Source organism: Accipiter gentilis, chromosome 24, assembly GCF_929443795.1.
Source record: "Accipiter gentilis chromosome 24, bAccGen1.1, whole genome shotgun sequence".
In the NCBI taxonomy this organism is placed as follows: Eukaryota; Metazoa; Chordata; class Aves; order Accipitriformes; family Accipitridae; genus Astur; species Astur gentilis.
In genome coordinates this window covers 3,248,238-3,273,498 of record NC_064903.1, presented here as the reverse complement: position 1 = coordinate 3,273,498, position 25,261 = coordinate 3,248,238, and the positions used below count along the sequence as shown (strand labels likewise).

The following is a 25,261-nucleotide window of genomic DNA, read 5'->3' as shown; positions in this document are numbered from 1 at the left end:
GAAAACCCATGGGCACAAAGGGAAGGTAAATGTTGCCCGGGATCTCAGTTTATGCAGCATAAGGGTGCTGGAGTTGCAAAGAAACCAGCAGCATCGGCAGGTCTCACACGCGTGCCAGCGCTCCTTGGTTTCTCTGCAAACTTTGGAGATGAGAAATCATTTTCAAAATGATGCAAAATTTTCTCTGCAGCTGAGAAATTATTTTCAAAACTGCACCTCCTGGCAGACTTCAGGGTTCTCATCCTGGCTTGGAGCTGCTGCTGTTGAGCAGCATTGCTCCAAAAACTCCTGTATTATGCGTATTGTGAGTTTAATGTAAAGGTGTCAGATATCTCTGAAGAGAAATTAAGAGAATGTCAAAGGTAAAACTAAACAAAAGGGCAGACACAAAAAAGCTGTAAATGAGGTGGAAATTGCAGGCAAATAGACAATAGAAGAAAGTTTAAGTAGCAATTTGTTCTCCTTTGCACAAGGAAATGCACTTCATTTAAAAAAAAAAATCTTTCAGGAAGCTGCACTTCTAAATACAGAACTAAATATACCCTGGAAAAACCGAAACTGGTTATTGTGCAACCCCTCCGAATGTGCACACAGGAAAACAAAAGTGAATATTGATTGACAGAGTTAAAGCGTTCTTAATAAATGTTTCATTTAAATATTCGGTTTTCTTATTTGCATAACTTTTTTGCTTCAGGCCGTCTCTCAGTACAGTACCTTTTTCCGGGGTCCTCATTCGTGAGCAGCGGTGGGTCAGGATCTCAGGGGTGTCCTGGGTCTGTGGCAACCAGGGGCTCCCAGAAGGGATCCTTCCCGTAAGCAAAGAAGCTGGGAAAAAGCCGTTGTGTTCTCAGTGGAAGATCATTTTCTCCTTGAAATAATAGCCCACCATTTTTCTTAAAACTTCATTTGAGATAAAAGCAACAGGACTAAAAACTCGCCAGGTGAGAGCTGCTGCTGTGTGTTGAAGGTTCTTGATGATTATGATGATGATAGAGAGTGAGAGATGGATGGACATTGAGGCAGCATTTCCAAAGCATTTCTCACAGTTTTTCAGGAAAAAAAGGAGAGGCCTTTTTTGCTGGCTGTACCAGTACGATTGTGCAAGTTATCTTCCAGTTATTAAATTCTGGATTTGGACTGGAAACCTTAGCTGGAGCTGAGGCAGTTCCTCTCTGTTCCCTGGTGGCATGCCTACCGCCTCGCTGCGGCTGGCTGCTCGAGGCATCGTGAGTTAACTCAGCGCCAACAGACATCCACCTAAATCAGTAATCGTCCAAGGGTGGCTAAGGTGGTTGCTTTTCATGCAAGGAATTGCTTGGTTAGATGAAATGCCCATCAAAACTGCAGCTGGGGGGGATTTGGAGGGTGTTACTAATTAAGGGATGTTTGCATTTGGTTCACATGCCGGTGGGAGAAGGAGGAACAGTTTCTTCTTCTTTTTCCCCCCTTCTTAATCCCTAGCTGAGCCACACCAGGACAGGTCTCGTACACCCAGGGACGGGCTCTGGTGCCACGTGCCTGCTCGCAGGCAGAGCTGGCAAAGCTGCTGGGCTCCGGAGACCTGCCCCTGCGGAGCCCGTTGGTCTCCTTCCCCGGGGTGCCTGAGCCAGCAGAGCCAGCATGGTGCTGGGACGTGCTGCTGTGGCCGGCCGAGGAGAACGGAGGATTTTTTCCACGTGGGTTAGGAGGATGCAAAGCCGGCAGTGCCTGGCACCTGCCTCTGCAAGCAGGCGGCGGTGGAGGCTTCGAGTGCCCGCCACAATAAAAGAGTTGGCGAGCGAAGAAGAACTTCACCTACTTTGTTTCGGGCATCTCGGAGTTGTCGTCTTGGAGCTGGGCTTGGCCAGGGCCTTTCCAATTTTTGCATCCTGGGGGCACGGCGCGGATCTGACGCTGTCTCCCCACCAATGCCCGCGTGCGCCATTCTCTGTAAGAATTTCTTTAATCTCACTCTTCTCAATGGGAAATTTGTGACTGCTTGCTCTTCATTGCTCCCAACTCTAAAAAAATTCATTGGGATAATGTCTGTGACATGAGGGCTTCCTCCCTGCCTCCCCTTTCCATGGCTCCAAACCTCCCTAAATGTGTCCCTGGGACAAGTCCTCATCTTTCCATGGGGATTTTGTAGAATACATTTTGTAGAGCCGGGGAATGCAGATAGACGCAAAATATTTCCGTGCAGCAGCACAGAGATCTTCTTGATTTAGGTGAGAAATAAGTAGCATAAACAAAGCTAACTTTTGCATTAAAAAGAAAGCCAGGGAAAATGCCAATATCCTCCCTCTAAAAGAAAACAAAATTTAAAAAAAAACCAAACTCCATCTCATCTATGTAAATACGTGAGCTTGAATATCCACGATTTCTTACATGCCTGTGTAAAGCTTCAGGTGTTCTTTAAAGCTCAGATTGCTTTTTCATATGCGAATTAGTGATATGATTTCTATACTGCTTGTAAGAAAGGATGTGAAATTTGTTTAAAAGATCTAATGAGTCCTGGGTTGTCTGCATCACATAACATCTCTGTGCTGCGTGGTATGCATCAGGCCCTGTTAAGTATGTCTGCATTTTTCTTCAAAAGATGCCATAATCATCAAAGTTACTTACTATAAATGATTCTGAACGTGTGGATTTTTTTTCTTTACAGCTATATCTGCATATCCAGGATATTAAAGGGAATGTGTTTTCCTTGAAGGAGACAGTTTGTATGTTGGAGTTCTTAGGACATCTGCAGAGCCCATTTGTTTTATCTCATTTTATCTTATTTTACCCATTTGTGGTTTGTTGGGTGTTTTCTTTAAATGAAGTTTAATGCTAAAAGCAATTTCTAGAACGGGAATAATACAAAGCTGAATCTTGAATGATGATAAATACTTCTAGGAGAAAGGGGTTTCACGTTGGTTTTGCTATGAATAGCCCCTCCACACTGAGCAGGTCAGCTGGACGATGCTACCTGAGAAGCTGTGGCTAACCCAGATGCTGCCTTTTCTTCTTCTGTAGATGAAAATCCCATCTTGTTATTGATGTGAGGATAAAGAGCAGATGCATACAGTAAAATACAGCTTATTAAATCGTGGTTTTGATTGGTTAATTACTTTCTCCGCGTTAATAGAGGATCAGGGCTGCAACTGTCTTTTTCAGAATTCAGCAGGTTCTTTTCTGCTGCTGTAGAAGTGAGTCAGTACAGTTCCTGCTTTGATTTACAAAATTGGATTTTAATCTCTTTGAAACCATTATGCTAAATCAATTTTTAACATAGCAGAGCATGGAGGTACAAAGCCCCTCTTGTTCTCTAGTTGCTAACTCTTTGGATGAGTGAGCACCATATAAACAAGCCTTAAACGTCATCTATGTGGAAGAGCTTTGCCAGTATGGAAATACAGTTTTGCTCTATTACGACAATTAGCTCCTGTGGTGCGGACAAAGAAAATATAGGTAAAGCTGCGTTTGCTAGTGCTACTAAGAAAACCAGCCTTTGGTGATGCAGCAGCCGTGTGGGAAAGGTGCAGCTCGAAGCGATGACCGTACCTGCGCTAGTGGCTCCTGCTGCAGGAGGATGCAGGAGGACTCCCATCGCGGTATTTGGTTTTTTGGGTTGCTCCTTAGCCCAGCTCCAGAGCTGTCAAGGCATCAGATGAATCACCCCACTGATGTTTTGGATTTCTGGCAACAGTGGCAATTGGGCAATCATCCAAATCCAGCAAGAGCACTGATAGTAATGAATGGGAAGCTCATATGATTTCATATGGAAAACAGGGCAGGAAGAGTTTTAAGATGACTCTGTATGCACACATGCCTACATTTGTCCTTTATTATCCTCTTCCTTTCTGAAATCCATGCTATACCGCTATCTAGCTTGTAAATCAGTCTTACTGAAGGCTGGGGAGGGGACAAAACCCTTAGGAAATACTATATGTAGATCTGAGCCGCAGCATTTCAGACTGCTCAAAACCTCTGGAAATTCAAGTTTTTTTAGACCCATCCTTCTTGCCTAGTGCCTGGTTTGAGATGCCAATTGCATGTCCTGTTTGTAACCCTCACCCAGTAGCTTCTGCCCCAAATGCTGCAGGGAAGAAATTCTGGAATAGATCCTTTGTAGCCTTCATGACTTTTTAATTAAAAACTTGGAGCGTGAGACCTTTCAGAAAACTTCACTGACACTTTTTAACAGTCCTGTCGCTGAGCCTGACCCCATCATTGTTCTACCTCTTTTCTGGAAATAACCTGGAAGATTCTGGTCTGGTTTACTTGCTTCTGAAATGAAAAAGGGTGTGTGGCGTATCATGCTTGGCCAAATTCACTTTTACAAAACCCCAAAGTAAGCATAAAAGTTAATTGCAAAATAACTACAGTTATGTAGGAAGATGAAGAGAAGATAAATTTCTTGCTCCCTTAAAATGTCCTTCAGGAAAAAAAAGTCTGTTGTAAGATTTGGGCAATTTGCTACATAATAAGTCTCATTGCCTAAAAGCTGAGGATATTAGTGAAACAATGATCCAGAAATGAAGTAGTTGTGTTATCTGTATGCGATGGGTTAAATCTGTGGCAGGCCTACATCGGGTCTCAGTTTCACAGTGTCAGTGTGCCGTGCCTCTTGAGTTACGGCGTGACAGTCTGTGTTGCCTAAAAGCAGAGAGCACGCAGAAGTAAGGCATGCCTTTGCACTTTCTTTTCTCTGCCTTGCCACTACAATTAAAAGGGATGTTGCATTAATTTTTCTCCTTGTTAACCCAGGCAGTGCCATCATCTTGGGGGTGCTTGTGGTGCGTTCAGGGTAGATGAGAAGAAACGGCATGGTTCGAGGGGCTGGGGAAAGGACAGCGAAGGCTAACGTCCGATGTCAGCATTCAAAACAAGACTAAGGACTTTATTTTTCTGGTGGCGAGGCTGCCAGTCTAAGTTTACGGTGTAGTACAAAGAGTGTAAAACAAGTACAAGAGTATAAAATGGAGAATATACTCTTGACTCACGGAAACACAGCACTTACATTTATTTTCCCATAATGTCATTAAACTATTGAGGAGTTCCTGCAGAAGATGGTCTCTCCCATAATGTTGAGCACCCTCTGTCATGGATTTAGACCAGTTGGAGAAGACACTCCTGGCTTTGGGTCTCCATGGGACGAGACCCCAGGGTCAGAACTGTGCTCCTAATGACCAGGCTGATGACAGGGGAGCCGGCTTAGCCCACCCATGCGTGGTTCAGTGGTGGCGTTCCCAAAATACACGGCTTGCCTCCTGCAACCCTGCTGGAATGCTTTTCCTTTAGCTCAGCCTTAAACTAAGTCCTGCCAACTCTTCTGTATTTGGCTAAGGATGTATTTGTATATCTGCGTGCGGCAGTGCAGCTGAACGTGATGTACTGAGCAGCGTGGGGACGTTATCCTGCGAGAGATGCTCAGAGCAGGGTGGTCTCCAGGTCCAGCAGCCAGGGCACCTGGAAGAAAATAGCAGAGGAGTAAATTTAAGAGAGGGAGTCGTCAGAAGAACGGACAGCATTGGGGCAAAGAGCCTGGGAAGGGATTTTGCCTTAACAAGTGAAATTTGGGTCCAGCCAAACCACACTGTGGTGGTGCTGATGGTAAGAGGAGAGGGACGGCGCGTCTGTTCGATTGCCCTCCCTGTCTGTAATATCACACCACCGTTGCGCATTTCTGGTTTTTATTTCCGATCATTGGGCTGTTCCTTCCTCTGCGTACTTGCTTCCTTTTGAATAGCACCGTAATTGAGGTCCTAGGGGCTTTTGCTTTGTTGAAAAAACTTGGTTCTGGTCCCCATTTTAGGCTAAAATGGTGACTTCCACTCCCTTCCAAATGGCATTGGTTTAACTTGAGGGTGAGCACGTGAATTTGCTAATAATCTGTGATTATTACATGCTAATCTTGCAGTTGTAGAGGATGGCTTCCGTTGACATTCAGCAGATGAGTTATTAATTATTTTCCTTTATATCCTTTGCTCTTCAGACCAGATTTCTCAACACCTTTTGGTCTACGTTTGTTAGCTGTACTGTTCGACACTGATTAGTTCTTTATGCTCTCTTTTCCTGGTGCAGGTAATATTGTTAAGCATCCCCCCCAAATGTCGGTTTCTTTTACTTGGGTAATGGTTTTACCAGACAAATCACCACTGTCTTGTTGTTTTGCAGGCTGTGGGCTGTGCGATGCCCTTTTGAGTAGGCAGCCCAGCTCCGACTCCGGAGCAGCCCAAGCTAAATCACAGGGTAAGGCATGGCACAAAAGCTCAGGGTGACAGGCAAACAGGCGAGAAACACTGTAACCTTGCAGTGTTGCTGGTGCTGGAATTAAAAAAAATATTTCAAAATGCTGCACTGAACTACTTCATTATGAGCCAGGATCCCAAAATAACCACCTTTCAGTTGGTAAAATAAATTATAAAAGTCTTTCAGATCCAAATGTAATGGTTGGGCAAATTAATCCATTGTTGTATTGTTATAGTGCTCTAATCATATTTTTATATATCCCAGGAGTTGGAACTAAGAAGCATTTTGCTGTCATTGCAAACACAATAATAAGAATAGTCTTAACAAAGTGACGTGCACTAAGTTGACTTTCTGCAATACATTTCAGCGGAAATTACAGATGCTTTTTACATTTCATTATCATTAAGGTACAAATAACTTTCTTGTATTGAAAACCCGGCCTACTTTATCTGGTTTAATAATTATATTGAGGCTCATTATGGACACCTTGTTTGTAATTCTCGCTTTTCTTATTGAATTCTAAATGTGTTATTACAAAAGTATGTACTTTAACAGATGGAGCATATTATGGCAATGTTTAGTTCCAGTTGATCTTTTCTAAAGAACACACTGAATGATCTCAGGCTAAATAGAACCAAGTCAACATCTAGCTCGATTTTTTACTACTGGCATTTCTCAGGCTGCTTGGAGGGGAGCAGAAACCAAGACATGCCATTGAATTGCGCAGGGCAGCTGGAAGAGGTGGGATGATGAAGACCTTGTGATGAGGAAGAGGTGTGGAAGCTGCATCGCAGGCAGGGGAGACTTTTCCAAGAAAATATCTTAGTTGATGTCAAGGTTGTCTCATTTGCCAGTGGGATATTGCTTTAATGGTGTTCTTTTTTCCTCTCCAGTTTACATAATGAGATCAAGCTAATTAAACCATGTCTAGCTCAGGGAAAAGATCAAAATGTGAGCTCTTTTTATTTCTTTTTATTAAAACCTTCACCCTGTAATGGAAGATTATAGGAAGTACTTTGCTACCAGTGCATCTTGCTCATCCCTGAAAAAAATACAGCTCCTCTTTTTTACTGATACCTCCTTGGTTTTAATTGGTTTTTCTTCTAGTTGGTCATGTTTCAGGAACTTGCAAAAGATGCATGCTTGATATGGTTGGGTAGATTAGGTCGAGGACTAATAGTAAGTAGATGCGGTGAGGTGTTTCATGCAAAAGCCAGCAACAGTAGAACCTACTGAGAAGCATCTTTTCCAGTGAAGTTGTGGAGTAGTTGCTTAGACCAGTTTATTCAACACGTTTCTTGTTACATGTAGCTGACTGAGCATTGCCATGTAGAGACTCAGGGGTCTCCTTGGGCCTGAGAACACTTTTTTACAGCCTACCCAGATTTGAAGATTTTTTTTCCTATCCAATTTTCTCTCCTTAAAAAAAAAAAAAAAAGTGGCAATGAAAATATAGTGACTTTTATTGCAGGTTAAATGCAAATAAGGACACTTCAAGTTGTAACTGCAGTTCCAGGTGATGTAATGTATTGTCGCTAGATGACCATCACACACCAGGGGTTGCTGTCTTGTAGAGCTACTGTGATTCGGCATTGGCAATCCAGCTGCTGGTATTGGCCGGGCGGCTTTTCCGTGCTCTAAGGTCATGGGTCCGAGTCTTCCCCTGATGTGAATACCTGCGAGCGTGCGTTGGTGGCATCATCATCCTCTTGCAGCAATCGTGTGTGTAGATTATGAGAGGCTTTACAGGCTGATATTAAGGCAAAGAGCTATTGCCAATATTAATATATTACTGTATTAGATCATGCTAATTATATTTTAAGCTGAAGTGATTTCAGAAGGATTGAGAGGCAGTGAGGGCTCTCCCATGCCTTCTCCCCCTTGCAGAGGAGGCAAGGTTCAAGTATTATTTTCTCTTCCATAGGGGAGGAACAGCTGCGTCAGGGCTGGGAAGTAAGTTTATACTGATTGAGTTGAATTGCAGAGTGCCTTTTAGGTTGCATTCAAATCACGGCAATTTTGCTTCCCTCTGTGACAGAGCAAGGAGCTCTCCACTTTGATCGTTGATGTAGACTTGGAGAGAAGGGGCAAAAAAAGAGAAGGAAAGCTTTTGTTTCAGGCATGTCGCTTTTTCCCCACCTGACAGGGTGTCAGTGGTAGCTGTGCTCTGCCGGCGTTGCACACCCTGTGCAGACCCCCCCACGGAGCCTGGGGGGCGATCGGGGCGTGCGGAGGGACCAGGTCGTGTCTCTTGTACGATCTTCCCGGCACCGAGTGCTGCACTGGTAACTGTGCCGTCTCCGGATGAATAAATTGGCTCCGTGTGGAAGCAGAGCTTGATCTGAAGCTAGCAGGGTTCAGCACGAGCCTCTCTTCGCCTTGGTGGGTTTTAGATGATGCCCTGTAAAGAAAGTGGTTGCGGGGGGCGGTGGGGGGATGTTTCTGTGTGAGATCTTAAAATATATTAGGGTTAAGGAAATCGGTGGAATTGGGAAGCGCTGCCTGTGACGGACAGATGGCCAAAAGCACTTGGAAGTACAAGTGGGTTTGCACCAGAAGGAGCGCTGGGGTCTGGCTGACGGATGGCGTGTGCTGCGGGCATGGACCAGGGATGCAGGAGGAGGGAGCGCCCTGAGCTCCCGCCCTGCCGGGACGATGCCGGTTCGCTCCACCTCGAGGTTCCCTATCTGCTCTCGCCCCGCTGTAACGGGTTCAGTCCCTTCCTTGGAGACAGCGTTTGAGCTCCCAAGTAAAATGTCTTCTTTTAAATAAAACAATCCTTGTCGTAATTAAATATATATGCGTGCTTGCTTTTCCTGTACAACTTCGGCAGCTAACTGAATGCACTTAATATTTTTCGCTGTATTTCAGTGGTATGAATGTACATGAAAATTACAGCAAAGGCATCATTTTTTTAACAGCTGTGTTTAGTTGAATAACAGATTTAGAAAGTGCAGACTTTAATTAATCTGTGTTTTCTGCTGGGATTTCAGCACCATCTGATTTACTTTTCATGGCTGAAAAGTGTAATTGTAGTTTTTCCCTTTAGCTGCAAGTTTATCCTCCCAAGAAATTGATTTGGTTCTTCTTTTTCTTAAAGCAAATTCAATATCAAACTAATGGTACCTGGTATTTAATACAGATAATGCACTCACTCGGACTGCTGTGGGGTGGGGGTGGAGAACAAAAATCTGTCAAACGGCGTGGTTTGCTCACAAACGCTGCATTTCCTCCTCCCTGCCTTGCCGTATGTCGCAGCAAGCCAGGCTGCATCAGCCACGCAGCCCCGAAGGCAGGGTTCGAAGGGCTGCGTTTGCCAAATTCCTGTTCTGTACACTAGGGCTGGGGGGCGGGTAGTTGACGGGAAGGTAAGGACGGGCGTTACGGGAGGAACCTCCGAGCAGGGAGGATTTTCCCTATGTGTAGTGTAATTTTTTTAGTTGGAATTATGGTGGGAAGACTCTCCCTCTCTGTGCTTGCTTGTCATGGGGAAAACGTGTTTGTGTGAGACCGTTGCCGTAACTCTTCAGATGTCGTTGCTCGAAACAACTCTCTGCAGGAGGTGCTGGTGGATACCTGGGGTTTACGTATACAGTGGTGAAAGTGAAGTCACGGGTTGGGGAACTGTGATGATAAATTGCATTTTATCGTGTGCTGTTGATCACTCATTACTCCGTCTCTGTTGGGATGAAAGCGGGTGTTGCAAACACGTAGAGAGCTTCAGTGGCTCTTATTTGGGAATTTTCTTTTAAAATCAGCCCGCTGTGGAAACGTAGCCTTGTCCCACCCCTACTTTTGCCCTCGGATGGAGTTCCCTAAGCTGAGGCTGAGGACTTGTGCCTGGAGCCCAGCACGGGGTGGTCAGAGTCGCTCAGTCAAGTTGCTTCTCTCAGCGTCCGCCTGCGCTGGAGAATTTGCAGGGTGACGTCGTATTGTGCAAACCCGTGTGCGAACCAGCCTTTTCGCTGGCGGCTTTCTCGTGCAAGAAGCAGAGCTGCTCAGACCCTACGTTAATAGTGGTGTGCTTCCAGCAGTACTTGTTCTCAGCTGGGTTAGGGGGAAGGAAGTTCTTTACAAAATAAGGGCATTACTTGCATTCTTTGAGGGAGTCTATGTAATTTTAGTTACTGTCAGACGTACTTTTCCTCCATTTTTATTTTATTAGGTTGGTATGGGTTTTGATGTCTTAAGGGCTTTGTGCGCAAAGCCTGCAACGTCTGAAGAGAAGCAGTACATTTAGATTCAGAGTGTAATCTTAGGATGGCTGCTAATCTGAATGAGATAAAAAAAAAAAATCTTGATGGGTTTTAAAACTTATTTTAATTAAGGTTTTTCCTTTCATCTCGCCAAAGCCCTGAATTAGCTCCTTCATTCTCCCACAAATATGAATAGTCCCCGCTGTGTATAGACACTCTCGCACGCACAGAGCTTCAGCAGAAGGGCCAAACCCAGATTCAGAAACACATGTGCCCGATACGCTGCGGGAATTAAAGTAGGGTTTGCGCAAAGTAAAAAAAGGCCAAACTAACCAGCTGCCTGTACGGTAAGCTGGAGGATGCTTAGATTCCCCAGCGGAGTCTTGTGCTCTCTAGCTTTCTCTGTCGAAGAGTGTAGGACCGGGGTAGCTGCTGTTACCAGCCTGTGGAGCTGCAGATTTGACACGGCAGTCTGCCGCCCTGTAGCGGCTTGTCCGTACACTTGGGCCTTTTTCGGCACCGAGCGCCCTTGGAATGGTTTTGCTCCGCTGGTTTTGCTCCATGCGGTTTGCCCCTGGAGGGGTGTGGGAGACGATTCTTGGTTGGAGCTGGACACAGCAGGGACTTGGACCCGGGTCTCCCTGGCTGAGAGATGATGCCATGAGCTGCTCCGGGTGTCTTGGGTTTACAAGACATTCCTGGTGAGATTTCTGCTAAAACTGGCTTATTCCCGCACAACATTTTGGCCTTGATGAATTAGCGGTTTTCAACAGGAATTTTTCAAATAGCTCCAGTCTGAAGCTGTCATGCCCTTTCGTCGCCGCGTGAGGTTTTTGCTCGAGCATCATTCGATAAACGCCGGTGAGGACCCCTCGCTGGAAAGGCGGTCGGGACTGCGGGTCCCATCCACGGCAGGGCAATCCGGGTCGCTGCCATGCCTCCGGGCGCGGAATCTACGTTCCCTTCCCGCAGGTGCGGGAGCTCCGAGAGACCATTTGGAGAGGCTGTTCGGTGGGGTGACCCGCTTGCTTGCAAAGTTTGGCCTAGGCACGGTGCCAGCCAGAAGCAAGGCTGACAAATAATCAGAAATCAAAGGAGCCACCTGCACGCCACGGGGAGCTGCTCACCGGGTGGTAAGCGAGCTTTGCCAGCGCTCATCGCCGAGCCTTGTTCTGCAGCCCTGCTTCCCAGCGCGCCGGGGGGAGGCGGCGTGGGAGGGGGTCTCTCCCTCCCCGGCCTCACTGTGCCCTCGTTAGAGATTTTTTTGAGAGGGATGCGAGGTGAGTTCGTGGCTGGACGGATGCGCCGGGACGCTGCTTCGTCCGGGGGAGAACCAGGGGGGGAAGCGTTGAGAGTGATGGGGCTGGGCTGGAGCATCTTTGGGGATGCTGATACTGCGGCAGAGGAGAGGGGACAGCCTTGCCGAGCCGAGACTGTCACTGTGAAATTCCCTCTCTGAGCAGGGAGCGCTCCTTTGGCTGCACGAACCCGTGGGCTGCATCGCCAACAAATAGCCGGGGAGGAAAATTAGGTCTTTTTAAGAGCATTTTTATCCTCTGCTGGTTGGTAAGAATGGACCCGGCGAGCGGGAGGGAGGGAGGCAGAGGGGTGGCGTGATATGCAGATGCCTGTGTCACATGCACACACACCGGCTGCGCTCCTCGATGTGTTTTCACCCAGCTCGGAGGCTGGCAGCTCGCGATTCTTACTTCAGAGGGCAGATAGTATTTATTTTGGAGAGAGAGAGAGCGCGAACGTGAGATGAGCGGGCGCCCGTGTGCGTAGTTGCTTTTTTTTTATGTCTAAGGAAGACATATTAAACCGCAGCCCCCCCTCCAGCACCTAGCCACCCCATGCCTCTAACCCCCGGAAGGATCTAGCCCAATGTATCCAATTTTTGGTCCCATCAGCCTTGATGGGATTTCTTTTAAACAGCTGGCAAGGGAAATTCACTTGCCTGCCATTCTTCCGAGGGTGTTAATAGGGGATTCGGAGGAATCCCTGCCTTCCCCCCGATGTGCCGGCTGGAAGGGAAGGGGAGGCCAGTCTCCACGAGCAAAGCACTGGGAAAGGAAACTCGTGCTTGCAAAGCCAGGCCAAAAATGGAGGACTTTTATAGCATACAAATGTTACCTGTAGCTATTTACACCCCCTCCTCAAAGGCTATTCATACCTTCTCCCTGCTTTTGTGCTGCTGGCTGGAGAATATACTTATAGTAGATGTTTTCAGCGGCGCAGGGATGTTCTCCAGCTGTCACCCGATTGCAGGACCGTACGTTTCCAACACCACTCCTGAAAGAAGAGGGCGATTTGCGGACTGCAACCTCTGTGTTGCTTTTCATTTATCGTAGTGTAAAACGAGAAGCTGCCATTGGAACGTGTTGTTTTTCATGCTCACGTAAACAGCGGAGACCGCAGCCGTGAGTGAAGAGGTGAGGCTGAAGCACTGGAGCGCTCCTCTAATTGGGATAGTTAATGCAGTTTGTCACTTCAGTGCCTGATGAGCAGCGCGATGGTACCTTTGCTCTTGTTAGAAGAGATGGTGGTGCTCGCAGGGTGGATTTCATTTGCTGCTATCAGAGAAATGAGGTTGTGTTCAGCGGCCGTTGTTTACCGGTAGCATCCCTGCCCATGATGGTGACGATGCCTGGGACGTAGCTGCTGACCGGCACGCTGCCGCCGTGCTCCATCTTTGTAACGTGACGACGAGAGGGCTCTTCTGCCCTGCTACCGAACTGGAGGTGATGCTGTTTCATTTCCGTCTCTCCTGCTCCCGTCGTACCAGTGTCATGGCTATGAAAGCCAGGTTTGCATCTTGGATGCCAGTCGTTGCAACAAAGGGGAGAAGGGGATGAATATGCCTGATAATAAGAATGTTAATAAAAGCAATCAGTTCATATAGCTGAAGGAGGTAGCTCATTGCGTCAAGGGTCAGGAGTAAGTTTTTTCCCCATTTCCTGCATTGTGCAGTTGATCAGGAGCAGCGTCAGGTTATTTTATTGTTTCCAGGAGTGCTGGACCCAGCTACCCTGCTGGAGGTCGCATGCTTGGCTTACTGCATCATTGATCCAGCCTGCTATAGCAAATTCTTTATTCCTCTTAAATGTGGACTTGCACTTAGAAAGCAAACAATCTTTTAACATTTCTGACACCGAAAGCGGCAAAATTAGCGGCTTTTGTCATCAGGGATGCTGTCTTTGTTGATCGCTCTGGGAATAACGGGTGAATCCAAGGGAATCTGCTATCTGACAAAGAGGGTTTGAGAGCGATTTTTTTTTTAAAGAAGGGGAAAAAGGGAAGGGATTGCAGGTTCCTGTGCACCGGATAATTGGGGCTGGTTCCTCTGCGGTCGCTGCAGTTACGTGGCACTCCTGTGACTGGGTTTGGAAGCTGAGTGTGGGTTTCCCTGATTCACACCGTAAAGTTTCCAGTTCGGTCTGTACTGGCCAGCATCAGTGTGCCGAGTTTGTCAGCTGCCTCTCATATGGCGGCTTTGCAGTCATGGATATTTGCTTATGACAGATAAACAAAAATAACTGCATTGTCTTTCAAAAAACGTCATGTCCCATTAAAATATCAGCATCGCGTACGAGATTGGTTTTGTTTTTAGAAATGCTGAAGTAATGGCTTTTTTGCACGAGGCTTTTCCCCAGAGGAGCCTCCGGGAGCGCAGAGCGCGTTTTAGCTCGGTCTCTTGCGTTTGATTTTTGTCTTCCTGCAGTCGTGGTCTCTTCTTTTACTACCCTTTATTTAAAAGGTGTTTTAGCGATCCTGTGTCAGACATGGCGGGCCGTTACTACGACTCGTGCCGCGGGTCTGTGGTGCAGAGCGAGAGGAGCTCCTGGGTGGCTCCTGAGCGTTTCCAATGCCGACAGGGTGGCGTGGATGGGACACCTTTGATGCCGCTTTTCGAATAGCATGAAATTGGGCAATAACGCTTGCTCCGAGTTAGCGCTTGGAGTTGTCCACCTCCTGCAGTTCAGCTGCTGAAAATTCAAATAACGACGCTACGCTATCACAATTGAGACTGAGAGTTTTTCCTGTCCGGAGCTGAACTTTTCCAAAGTTGCCTGCAAGTTTTCTGTGCGTCGGGCTCTCGCTCCCCGTGCCCGCAGAGGCAGAGCCATCGGATGCTGCCGATGGGGGAAGTTCAGGCGCGTGGGCCATGTTTGTAAATCCTCCGCTTTTCTGTTTCCTTTACTATTGTAGTTGTCCCTTTTGCAGTGACTACAACGAGAAGACGACTCTCTTATCGTTATTTTTTGCGGAAAGAGCCTTCCGACTCCTCCTGAACCTGCGAATGGATTTCTCAACCTCCAGCCATCCGAGGTGTAAATGAGATAGGAGAGGGGGCTTTGCATGAATCCTATCTTCCTGCCGGCAGCCCACTGTCTGCCTGCTTAGTTTTGCATTTTCCTTCCATGGCATGGATTATTTTTCTTTTTTGCAAATGCCCACCAAATCTGTTGCTAATTATTGCCGCCGCTGAGCCGGAGCTGTTGTTTGCGTTGGGAGGTGCAGCCGTTGTGCAGCACGAGGGGCAGGGACCCCCAAATTCCAAACAATCATGATTTACTGTGCAGCTTGGGCAAAGTGCATTTGTTGCCTTGGAAACAAATAGCAGCAGTGAACAACTAAATGAAATTTATGGAATCAACTTCAATAAATCTTGATGATAAATGTGCAAAAACATACACAATTTGATGAAGATCTAAAGTATGCAGATGTGAAGGATGATAGTAAGTTATATAACTACTTCGGCTACGATTTTGGACTGCCACAGTCGTGCTCCTATAATATGGGCTTTTTTGTTGTTTCTGAGGAAGCTGTCTGTTTCTTTTCATAGATATGGCATTTAATTTTAATTTCCAGGGTATCTTTTACTTTAATTGGCATGCTGGATGATTACAGTGTGTTGTTTTGTCTTTTGCAAATCCTGATTCATATCTAACTCAGGATAAAAATAAAATTGAGAACTGTGGCAATCTAAGGGAGCAAAAAGTGCCATGTCGCACGCCTCCAAGAAGGGTGCAAAATTTCACAAATTAATTAAAGCCTTTATGTAGGACATCTCCCTAATTCCTTGTACGAGCCTTTGTGTTTTACATGACGGGGACAGGTTAGTGATTCTGTAGTTACAGTATAGCTCTGTGGCAGATTTTTTTCTCTCCTGCGGAAAGGTCTCTACATTTACCTGTGCGTAGGGACAGGGTGGGGTTTTTTTGTATCACAACAAGTGATATTTTCTAAAACTGATATTTTTTGTTTCTAGTTTGACCTGTGGATCGATAAAGGGTTCAGGAATATCAGTGGATTTGTCTGGAGCCTATGTTGTAAACCTTTAACACAGCCCTTAACGCAATTTGATGTTTTTCCATTAGTTCCCTTACCTCTTCTTGTTACAGGGTCTTATTGTCACGGTTTTCTGCCAGGTCAGGAAGCACGGGCAATCTTTGTTTCTTCCTTTTCTGGGGAGTTGAGCCCCAGCTTCACGCTTCAGCTGCGGTCGAGCGGGTGGCAGCCGGCGGGGGGGTTGCACGGGGCAATATTGCTCCCTCCCCGTCTGCGGTTTCTGCTGCAGCCGCCCCGTCAGTGAACTGGGACGGGGGGGTGTCCCGTGGCTGGGACCCAAACCCGAGCCCGCTCTGATAGGCAGCGGTATGGACGTTATCATCTTTAGGAAATTGCCTCCCTGTGTCTTAAGCCAATTTCTCTGCAGAGGCATCTTTTTCCCACTGTGCCAAATTGGTGCTTTGGTTTTGACGAGTATCGGAGGTCTACCGGATGGACTGGTCATCTCTTAACCTCGGGCCTCCCTTTTCCTTCTCTTCGAACCTTTTCATCTTCTTGGCTTACTCCTGGAATAAGGGATTGTTTCTGAGAATAAAGACTTCAAGTCAGTGCTGTCCTCGAACTATCGGCAAGTAAAAAACAAGCAAGTTGTAACACAGGACCCTGCTCCTGCCTTGGCATGTGGTTTGCTGCCGTTATTTCAGATGCACCGGTTTTTCTTTGTTCCTTGGATCTACCCAGATTCAGAGCCAAGCCCTTAAGTATCTTCCAGCCCACAAAGTCAGCGCTTCACCATGTCAGCTGTAATATGTTGTATGGATTTAGAAAATCCCTACGCACGTTAAGTAAGTGTCTAGCCTGCAAATCATCCCGGGTCCGCACTGGTACTGGTGTTCACAAGGCTGCTCCGCAGAACCCAGCGCTTGCACGGAGATCATCGTGCTGTATTTTAATTTATTTTATGCTAGGTGTACTCGTAACCTTGGCTGGGATCAAAATTCAAGTTTCCTTTAGATCAAGGTGTGGAAGGCTGTCAACCTGAAGGGCTTCCTCCAGAAACCCCATGCACGTGCGATGGTTTCGAAGCCGCGCTCTGATGTTTACAGAGCACTGTAGCTCTTCCCATTAACATACAACTGTATAAGACAGGTTGAACTCCATTAGGAGCTAAATTTAGTGACTCGCTAACTTCTTTTTGATATGTTTTTGTAATTTCATTGTATTATGACACTTGGTTTTAAATTTGCATGAGTAAATGAGCCTCTCACTTAAGTCAGGTAAAAAGATTTTTCACTTATCTACCATGAAATAAGACATTAAAAAAATAGTGAGAGGAGAAAGCAATGTATCCTTGACATATTTAGTTTACATTTTTTTCAACTGTGCTGACTGAACATTTCTAACTATTAATGATACAATAAAGCTGTTTGTACAGCTTTAACAAGCTTAATAATTTCACGTTATGAAGACATTGTGTAATTAATTTAGTATTTTGTGGGGGAAGTGTATTTTTGGAAAATAGAAATTTACGTTTAATTACATTCATAATCCGAATTGTAAGGTGCAGCGAGTGAAAACTGGCCTTTTATGGTTCACCTCAAAATAGTAAAGCCCATGGACACGATTAACACTAGCAAACAACTTTAACTGGGATTTCTGTAACTTGTTTAATAAGCTTCCTGCAGAAGTGCTTAAAAATACCCGTTGGTCAGTGAAGCTCCTGCAGCTGGTTGAAGATCAGACCGCACGCCTTCGTCTCTGCTGTCACCAGCTCGTGTCTTACTAATGTGGATTTATGGTCTTTTTTTTAAATATATCTGAACTTTAATTCAGGATAACCTTGGCAAGGCCTGAGCAACCGTGACATCTGCACTTTAAAGGTATTTTTCCCCTCTCCTTTCCTATCCGACAAGAGGAGCAAGACCACCCAAGTTCCGACCGCCGGTGTGATTTGGGGGATGTATTTGGGGGGAGGCCTGCATGGCAGTGGGGCAAGAGCATCCCTTTGTTTCGGATGAGCGATGAGCAGCAAGGAGATGGCACTGCTGCGTGTTCGGTCCTGACCTGGGCTCTGGTGATGAGCTCACGTGGAGGTGAAAGTCCCTCTGTTAATTACCTGGCTTTTTGGCTCTCCCCATCTCTCTTGACGTCAGCATTTTTAATCTGTTTGTGTTATTGATTTTTTTTTTTCCCCCCCCGTTTCATTAATAGTGACAGATGCTTTTAATTAAAAAGAAAAGACAAAACAAAATCCCGAGTAAAACAAAAAGAGAATATTCTAATTTGGCGTGACATTATGAGGCAGAATGGCTCCTGGCATGCAAGGTACGGAAAAGGTCATCTTCCACGGCTACAGCCTTTTGCAACGGTGGAATTAAGTTCAAACTCAGGCTGGTTTTGAAGTCTTAAGTCTCTCCGGGGATTCCTTTCATAACATCTTCGAACTGGATAACACTACAGTAAATGAAATACACTGCACTGGATTAAAGGGTTATTTCCCCTGTGTGTCAAGCTGACACAGAATACCAAACCTCAGGTTGCCTCCGAGTTGTCTCTATCTGCTCATACCCTCTCTGCTTTACATAACAGCTCTTGGAGTTTTTGCAGGGAAGTTTTGCAATTATTTATTCGGCTTCACTGCTTGCTGAATACAGAACAATTTTATGCAGCAAGGAACCAAAATAAAGCAACTAAATGGGAAGAAATTTAGTGGGCTTAAAAACGTGAAGGAAGCGATGCAGGAAAGAGTGGAGCTGCCTCTTCAGGTCTATTATGCTGCTCTATAATTTATACTGAAATACAAAATATAGATCTCTGCATTGCCACTCATGTTTAGCAGCACAGAGCTTGCAATAACAACAGGGTATGATACATGCTACCGTGCTCTTATCTGACTGTACCAACAGTTAAAATTTGTTAAGGATCATTTGCAATGTGTTTTGTTGTAGAACAAATGTTCATTTTGACTTTGAACTTGGTGTATGCTGTAGCTTGTGCAGATTGCGTTTAGCACCGGGTAACCAAACCACTGCCATCTGCACGGTGCCAGGGACCACCGTGGCTGAGCTCCAGAGCACGTCCCTCTGTCTCCACGCTGGGGAAAAGATGCGTGGCTTTAAATATTGGAGCATCGGCTCCTCCGGCTCCGTCGTTGCGTGCCGCAGCCGGCCGCCCCGTGCCTGGGGTGAAGCGGCAGGGCGATGGCTCGGTCCTGGGGAAGGCACCGTCTCCGAGCTCGGGATGGCAAATTGCGGCGGGCGTGCATTGAACCCACTCTGAAACTGCAGAAATTGTCTTGGGTCTTCCTGTCCCCCACCAAAATCAGTGATTAAAGACCACTCGGAGATTATGGGGAGCCTGTAGAACGCTAACTGCGCAATAACTTTTCTGACAGCGAAAAAGAAGAAAACTTATTTCTTCTCCCGCCTTGCCTCCTCCCCGTTTTATTTGGTCTGAGGCGGCCCAAGGCTGGCTGGCTCATCTGGAAAACTGGACTTGTCTCGTAAAGTGTGTATGTAACGCAAAATGCATTCTCCGTCCTCCTGGTGCATTTGGGGTTGGTAAAAATAGGGCACTGTGTTCCGTATGTTGGCGCATACCTCTGGCTTCTGTTCTCTATTGAGAATCTATCTTCTGCCTCTATCGCTCAGCATCCTCCCACACAGTGGTTTTCTCTGGGCATACTTATGGACGCCGCTGGAAGAACCACCACCAACTGCTGCTCCTCTCAACCGGCCCCCCAAACCCTCCCCTGACAGCTTGTGGGATGGGCGAGGGCTGCTCCCCGCGCTGCCTGCTCTTCACGAGGATGGGGAGAGGCTGCCTTCCCTCTCCTCGGTCGTGCTCTTGCTCCGCCGGGCTCATTAAAAGTTGCAGACGTGATTTGGCTCCGTTAGTTTTCGGGATAAGGTGCGGTCTGGTTGGGACGCGTGCGCTGACCTTGGGCTCCGTGGAAGTTGTTCGAGGAGGAGCCGTGTGTGCTGGCAGGGGTTTCTGCTGGCGTGCTCCTCGAGGAGGTGTCTCTACAGGCATCGGGTTCCTCTGTTTCCAAGTGTTATTCACATATAAACACCCACACACATTAAAAACATGTGGGAAATGATAGTTTCGGGTTTCTGCTGTCCATGAGTAATTCAAATCAATGGCATTTTTAGATTTACCTCTTACTGAACAATCTGGGAGGAGAAGCAAGGGCAGGGAATTTGCATGTGCTGCTTTTCGGGGTTGGTTGGAGGTATCCGCGTGCTCCCGCGCTGCAGCCTCTAAGCCAGTCTGTGTCTTTCCAGGAGGTCTGAAATCTCTCTGGAAAAGCTGGGACATATTGAAAATATGCTCAGAGCTTTAGCACTTCCTCCAGATTATTTCTTCAAGTATTTAAAAATATATTTTATAACACTAAAATAAATGTTAATGAGTCTGCATTGCTTATGGCTAACAATAGTATTTCTATTTAAATACAGCAGCCTAGCAGGGTGTTCAGCGGTGGAGGAGCTGGATGAGGAGACCTGGCTTTTTGGTTCTGACTTGGTCCTTGATGTCTTGAACACTTTTATTCTCTTGTGCTTTACTTTCCCCATTCTGTTAAATAGCAATGAAAAGCTTCCTTGCTCTGTTAAAGCGCCGAGGATTTATCAAAGGCCACTAGGCAAGTGTTAAATACTGAGCTGGTTATAAAAAGTGTTATTTAGTATTACATTTATACCTCTTCAATGTTGGCATGTATTTTTACATACTGCTTGGGGTGACCTTTGTGCTTTTCCAACCAAATAAGGACAGTCTCCTTGACTCAGGAATTTATTTTTTTTATTTTTTTTTTTCCCCCACTAGCAGGTGTGGCACCTTCTAAGTAATTTTGTAAATACACTTTTTTGGGGGTGCTTTCGGTGTCTGGGCTGGGTCTTACGGTGCTGGAGGTGCCAGTTGCATACAGAAGATGGAGGAGTTGTCATGAGAAAAATAATAGCGCGGAAGTCCGTTCCTTTCATCTTCGTTCTTTTTTTTCCAGTTAGTTACAATGAAATTGCGTTTTAAGGATCTCAACCTGCCGTGCTAAACGGACAGTGATTTGGGGAGGCAAGCGGAGGGGAAGTAACCCAAGGTGCTTCACCTGATGAGTCGGCAGCCTTAAAGAGTCCGTGCGGGAGCGGGGCACGGAGTCGGCTGGGGGAGAGGTGTAGGAGTAAATGGGATGGCAGGAATTCAACCTTGGCATCGTGTCAAAGGCACCGAGCCCTTCTCCGAGCAGCTGCGTACCCCGTGACTGCGGGAAGCCAAATGGTTTGTTTGTGTGTTTACATGTATATGTGGGTCTGTGTAGGGGAAAACCACTTAGCAGAAATTCTGCTATTAAAGCAGATGGTGGGAGATTAATCGGGTTTTTAGGGGGGTACTTGCTGGTACGGTGACCAAATTATTAATTCCTTCCTGTGCTAAGAGTCCTTTCGTCGTTACAGGGTATGGGTGAATTGTGTTTCCCAAAGCTCTCGGCTCCTTCCTTGCTTTCTCAAAAGCAGTTGAGCTGATGGAATATTTGGGGAAGCAAAAGAGTGTTTGTCAGGTTTGCTGCTGCGGTTTTGCTACCCGTGCTCCTTCCACCCCGTCCTCTGCTCAAGCCCTTTCCAGGTGCTCCCATGTAGTCTCGACCCATTTTGGTTTCGCAGGCAGCCCGGTTTGGGCAGCTGCCTCGCGGCCTGCCTGCCCTCCTGCAAACCAGTGGAAGCCCTTTACTGCTGTTCAGATGCTGGTTGTTATGCTAGATTTATTTTTTTTTTCCTTCCATTTTAGAAATTGCTCTTTCCCCCCCCCCCGCTGTATCATTGACAGCTGCATTCTCCTTGACGGTTGTGATATTTGTATGTGTGCATAAAAACAGTAGGAAGCATTTATGTAGGTGTCACTAATTTAATTTAATTTAATCTGATATGTATGTATAGAGAGGACTGTTCTGCACTAAAGTGCTTCTCTTTATTTTACAGTCTTCATCGTCATCAAATACAACTCCTTTCATTCTCCTCTTCCATTCACCTACCCAAAGACCAAATCTGGAAATAGTAACCAAAAGAGAAGCCCACGTCATACACAAAGCAGGGAAAGGTTGAAATAATTTAAGGGTAAGTAATTTTTTTCACCCTTATTCTAACTTGAAGCTTCATGTGTAAAGCTACAATAGTAGGTGCAAGGCTGTATAAAGAAGCAGTTAAGCACAGACACAGGTGCTTTATGTGCAAAGTGGAAAAAATGACTGAAATGCTGATTTGGTGATGAAAGGGAGGTATAGCAGCACCTTTTGTAGGTGAGAAAGTGCCCAGAAGGGCAGCGTGCTGGGAGCTTTGAATGTTGGTACTATTTCTTCTCGCCCTGGTTTGATCTGTACCCATGCCTGGGTGGAAGTGGTGATTCTGCACAGGCGCGTGGTCGTGGGCTTTGCATGGGTTTGGCTGGTCTGAAAGAGCTTTCCAGTTGAGAAGGAGCTGGGAGTTTGGTGTCTTCTGCTGTTGAAGAGCTCTTTTGTCATTTCCTTCTCTTTTTTCCACTTAAAACATTACTCAGCTATGGTAGCAAGCTACGCTTGATCTGTTTGTGTGGTACAGAATGTTTTGGCTTGCTGTTGCTTTCTGCAATCCCCTTGGTTTTGTGGGCTCCGCGAGCTTTTCCTGGAGAGCGACCTGAAGGTGCCTGCACCAGGATTTTCCAAAGGAAAGCGTTGATGGGGGCTGGAGGAGGGACAAACCCGAACGGCAGAGCGAGGAGGGCCTCTCGGTGGAAATGTTTGCCTTAAGGCTTTTCTCTTGCTGTGAGGGTGGCAAATAAGATAGGAGATATAAAATCAGCTTTTGTGAAATTCAGAACCCTAGCTGAAGCATTAGTAATCTCCAAATGTTAGGGAATGCGTTTTCCCACCCCAGTCCCAGATCTGTGCCTGCATATATTGCATTTCCACACATGTTCTTTCATAGATGGACAGGATATGCATTCGCTTACATTTGAGAACTTAGCTTTAAACATCTGGGTTTTCTGGTTTATTGCTGCTTTTTTTTTTTTTTTTTTTACCCCTGCAATGTTTGTTCATGCAAAATTCATATCTGGGAAGGGCATCTTAAATCCCTGCTTCTGAGTCAAAAAGGGAAAGTATGGAAGTGAAAAGAGAGATTGTATCATTTAAGAAATATGATTCATGAATTAATCCTCGTCTGCTACACCATCTGTGGCATGTGTTTCAATACAAAAATCCTGTTTTTATATCTCTTTAAAAAGCTTTCTTCTTGCTGGCTGCCTGAGTTTTCTGCAAAGCTAATGGGGAATTATCTTCCCTTTGGGGAGAGCGTGGTGATTTTTTTGGCAGCCTGGACAGGGGGCCCCAACCTCTGTCCAAGCTGTAGGTCGTCGAGGGGGACGCAGAGCCCCGTTTTTTCAGGGGGGTGCCAGCTCTCTGCGTAATGCTGTGAGCCTGACTTGCAGGCAAAGCCCCTACGCAACTGCTTTTTGCGCTGGAAGCGTGGCTGGGTCTCCTGCCGCCGTGGCCGGGATGCCGCGAGGGATGGGCAGCGGCGGGCAGGAGTTGCAGGCAGCTGTCTAGATCGTTATGCACAGGAGTGAAAAATAAGTGGTTGTTTCTAAAAGTGGACTGGCAGGGTATTTTGGACTTGGTGCTCTGGAAAATAAAGCATTGAGGTAGTCCCCGTCCTCCGTTTCCTAGTAATGTTTTTATAATCTCTTTGTAGATACAGAGAAAGGGAGGTTGCCTGTCATTACCCCAAACAGGAGCTGCTACGCTTTGTGCCTTCATGAGAAATGGCAAATGAAGGGGCACTGGTGTTTTTTGGGGGTGACTGGAAAAGGTTCTCCTTTTCCTGAGTTGATTCCTTGAATTGTTCTCCAGCTTTTTACAGGGAACAATTTTCCTTTTTAAACATATTTCTCAGGTTTCTATTCCTTAAGCAGTACACCTGGTTTGCTGCTGGAGTTACACCCAAGGTGTCTGAGCCTTTTTCCTCCGTCACAGTCAGGGTCCCCGAGCAGGACGGCATTTTAGCACGTGCATCCACCATCAATCCCTTTCCTGGACCGGGGCATCTTGCTGCCTGGGATTGCTCCATCGGTTTTCTCCTTTGCTTCACGTGGGACGCTGGTAAAAGCTTGAGTGCTTTTCTCTTCGTTCTGGAGGAGGATCCCGAGGTGCTGGAGACGGTGGATCGCCATTGCCCTTGCCACACATCTCGTGGTAGCCTCAGCCCGTGTCACGGTGATGCACCTGCGTGGCCACAGCCTCTTCTCTGCCAGTGTCACTAATGTACTGTAAGTACAGCTCCGGTGAGCTCCCAGGCACTGATAACGCTGATAGATGGAGGTTATCCAGGAACTCAGTACCGATGGTGAAATATTGCGGGTTTATTGCCTTTCCATTCATTTTGTTTTCACGCCTTTCTGCCTTCCTGACTCATTGCCGTTCGGCCTCTGCTTGCAATTTCTATTTGCCGTGGTAACACCCACTGGACAAGACGAGAGTGTTGCAAAGCACTGATGCTTGCAACTGCTTTTGGAGCTTTTTCTTTTTTTAATTGACCATCTAAAGCCGGGATGGATGGCAGAAACGGAAACGTTAGCGATGCCTTTTGTCGGAAGCGTGAATAAAGTATTAAAATGAAGGAGAGCAGAAGAAATCCCTCTTGAGTTGCGCGTGGCAGGCTGGCGTGAGGAGTTGGGCTGAAAAGGCCTGCTGCCGTCCCCGTGTCCAACGTGGGCTCCGTCCCCAAAGGGCTCCCAGCTGAGACTGCCTGCTGGGACGGGGCAGCGGTGGGAGATGCTCTACCCCGTACCCAGGTGCCGGGCCTTTTTAGGCTCTTGCGTGGTCCCTAAGAAACATTTTCTCTTTCCCCTCCGTTATCACAAATCCCCTTCTGACCGCTCATCGGGGAAGCCTTGCACACGCGGGCGCTTCACAACATGAAAAGTAAACTCCACAAGCAGCGAGTACCGCAATGTTACCATAAATAGCTGCGTGTTAAGGGAAAATAATGTTAGCAGTGGTTCAGCAAATGTTTAATCCAAACTAGAATTAGGCTGAATTCCATACTTCTGCACAGAAAATACGGGAATGCAGACCAGAATCGGCACCCAGCTTTCTGTCCATCTCACGCACACAGATATACAGACACACCTTGTCTTTCGCAACTTTTGCTAGTAACTCTGGGTAGTTTCTTGTATGCCTTTACAATATTTTGCGTATTCCTTAATTGCTTCGGTTGTTTTTTGGTTTTTTTTTGGTTTTTTTTTTTTTTTTTTTTTTAATCTGACTTTCTAAGCTTGTTTGCCATTCTCTGTCCTGTGCTATAGTCTGGGAAGCAGAGATTGTTTCCTGGGGTCTGTTCTGCAAACCTCCACCTTGGTCAGTTGTGGCTCCTGTGCCGGCTGACGCCGGCTACTGCGCAGGCAATCACATTGCCACGGTCTCTGTAAAATGAGGGTTACAGACTTTGTACCTTGAGAAGGTCCTACGCTTACTTATGTGGCCAGTGGTAGCATTCTGCAAAAAACTTTCAGACCCCACAGAAGCTCTG

The 25,261-nt window shown here is 46.4% G+C and overlaps 1 protein-coding gene across 4 annotated transcripts in view; it reads left to right on the top strand.

Annotated features, from left to right (window-relative positions):
* Positions 1-25,261, top strand: part of NEXMIF (neurite extension and migration factor) — a 166,502-nt gene that overhangs the window by 93,949 nt on the left and 47,292 nt on the right. For 3 of the 4 annotated variants that reach the window (XM_049827620.1, XM_049827618.1, XM_049827621.1), the window contains exon 2: positions 21,680-21,814. The exons of the other annotated variant lie outside the window; for it this stretch is intronic. The gene's annotated coding sequence lies outside the window, so the exon portion shown is untranslated. The remainder of the gene's footprint in view (positions 1-21,679; positions 21,815-25,261) is intronic. 4 annotated transcript variants of the gene reach the window in all.